This window comes from Orycteropus afer, unplaced genomic scaffold (assembly GCF_000298275.1).
Source record: "Orycteropus afer afer isolate SDZICR_OR568_19922 unplaced genomic scaffold, OryAfe1.0 scaffold00187, whole genome shotgun sequence".
NCBI classification, from domain to species: domain Eukaryota; kingdom Metazoa; phylum Chordata; class Mammalia; order Tubulidentata; family Orycteropodidae; genus Orycteropus; species Orycteropus afer.
The window spans coordinates 4,232,444-4,235,326 of NW_006921774.1; positions in this window are offsets into that span (position 1 = coordinate 4,232,444).

The window sequence follows — 2,883 nt, forward strand, 5'->3', positions numbered from 1 at the left end:
GGAAGGAAAGTTGGGCAATCTACTTCCATAGTGATACTGCCTCAGAAACCCAAGGATGCTATGAATCGGGTCCAACTCAACGGCACATAACAGCAACAAATTTATAATAATCAAAACAGTGCAGTACTGGCAATAAAATAGGCAGATAGATCAATGGAACAGAGTAGAGTCAAATATAATCAACTGATAATTCATAAAGCCGCAAAGGTAATTCAATGGAGAATGAATTTTATTTTAAAAAATGGTGCCAGAAAAACTAGATCTGCATTAAAGAAAAAGAAAAATTAATACAGACATTCATCTTACATTTACAAAAAAAAAAAAAAAAAATTAAGTCAAAATGGGTCACAGACTCTAATGTAAAATTAAAACTATAAAACTTCTAGAAAATAATATAGGAGAAAACATAAGTGATTTGGATTTCACAATTTTTAAATGCAGAAAAAGAGCAATCCATGAAAGAGCATCTTGTTAAATAGGAGTTTATTAATGTTTAAAACTTCTAGTTTGTGGAAAACATTCTTAAGAGTGTGAAAAGATAAGGCATAGCTAAAAAAAAATTATCAAAGTACAAATTTGTTGGAGGACTTGTATTCAAAATGCACAAAGAACCTTTAAAAATATACTATAAGAAAACAAACAACCCAACTGAAGAAATTGGCAAAAGATTTGAAGAGATATCTCATCAAGAAGACTTACAGCTTTCAAATAAGCATATGAAAATATGTTGTTGTTTTTTATATGTGATGTCAAGTTGGCTCTGACCTGCTATGTACAACAGAATGAAATGATCCTGCATCATCCACATCATTGTTGACATATTTGAGCCCATTGTTACAGCCACTGTGTCAATCCATCTGATTGAAGGTCTTCCTCTTTTTCAGTGACCCTCTAATTTACCAGTATGATGTCCTTCTCTAGGGACTGGTCCCTCATGATAACATATCCAAAGTATGTAAAACAAGGATGTCCTCAATCTTCACTTTATTCAACATTGTATTGGAAGTTCTAGCCAGTGCAATGAGGCAAGAAAGAGAAATAAAAAGCATCCAAACTGGCAAATAAGAAGTAAATCTATCTCTATTTGTGGATGACATGATCCTATACATAGAAAACCCAAGAGACTCAGCAATAAAATTACTGGAACTTATTGAAAGATTTATAGTAGTGGCAGGATACAAGGTCAACATACAAAAATCAGTTGGATTCTTCTACACAAGAAGAAAGGTCTGTGAAAAAGAAATAAAGAAATCAATACCATTTACAATAGTTACCAAAAAGATAAAATACTTGGGAATAAATCTTTCCAGGAACACAGAAGATCTGTACAAAGAAAACTACAAAACAGTGCTTCAAGAAACTATAAGATATCTACATAAATGGAACAATATTCCATGCTCATGGATAGGAAGATTGAACACTGTTAAAATGTCAGTGCTACCCAGGGCAATCTATACATTCAAAGCAATTCTGATCCAGATTCCATCAACATTCTTTAAAGATATGGACAAATTAATCACTAATTTTATATGGTGTTCTGGTTACCTAGTGCCACTCTGACCAGAAAGATACAACAAATGGGATGGCCTTAACAAACAGGAGTTTATTCTTATAATTTGGAGGCTTTAAATCCAAGTTCAAAGTGCCAGGCTCTAGGGGCTGGGTGAAAGCCCCTCAAACTTGGGGTCCAGCTCTGCCTCCTACTCCCAGCCCACTGGAGCTAGAGGTGTTTCTTCACTCAGAAAGCTGCTGGCTGCTGAGGCTGAAAAGCCCCAAGCTTGACAAGTGAAAAGGCACAGTTCCTATGTTACCAAATCACACAGCAGGCCATTAACTTAAGTCCATTGTAAGTCCCAAGGTCAGCAGAGCATAGCAGGCTACTGAGCAATGACACAGCTACATGCAGGTTCCAAGCATGCCATAGGCTAGAAACCATTCCCTAAAGCTTCCGCTTATATCCAGGAAGCAGACCACATTCCCTAAGGCAGCTACTCAGCTGCTCACAGTAGATTCCACCATGAGTTGATTACCAGTCTCATCATGGGGAATACTACATCCAGCTGCCCAGCCACTCAGTCAGGCCCAGCCAAGTTGAAACACAAACTGAAATACCACATATGGAAAGTAAAGAGCCTTTGGATAAGCAAAGCACTGTTTAAGAAGAAGAACAAAGTAGGTCTCTCACACACAGATTTCAAAACTTACTATACAGCCAAATTTGTCAAAACAACCTGGTATTGGTGGTACAACAGACACATATACCAGTGTATGATAGTTGGAGCTGTGTGTCAACTTGGCTGGACCACAATTCTGTGTGGTTTGAGCTGTTGTGGTGTGGTTGTTCCCATGATGGGATCAAATAACTATGTTTTGAGTGGCCAATCTGTTGAAAGGGAGTTTCCCAAGGGGTGTGGCCTGCTTCCAGTATATCCAAGGACATCTTAGGAGAGGAGACATTCTGTGGATTGGGATTCTGTTGTGCTGCCTACAACTGTCCATGAGTGAACAATCCACCATTCGGCCTGAGATTTTGGATTCATCATTTGTTGGAGTCAACAGCCAGTGTACTGCCTGCCAGCTCTGAGCTCCTCAGCCCCTGTGGCTGCAAGAGTTGGGAAAAGCCTCCAGCTTGACGTGAAAAAGCCTCCAGTTTGACATTTGATCCTGGAACTTTGCACGTGCCAGCTTTTATAAGTGTGTGAGCCATTTTCCTAAGATAAATCTCTCTATATATGTTGTTGTTGTTGTTGTTAAGTGCCGTCAAGTCGTTTCCGACTCATAGCGGCCCCATGCACAGCAGAACGAAACACTGCCTGATCCTGTGCCAGCCCCACAATCCCTGCTATACTTGAGCCCATCATCACAGCCACCGTATCAATCCAT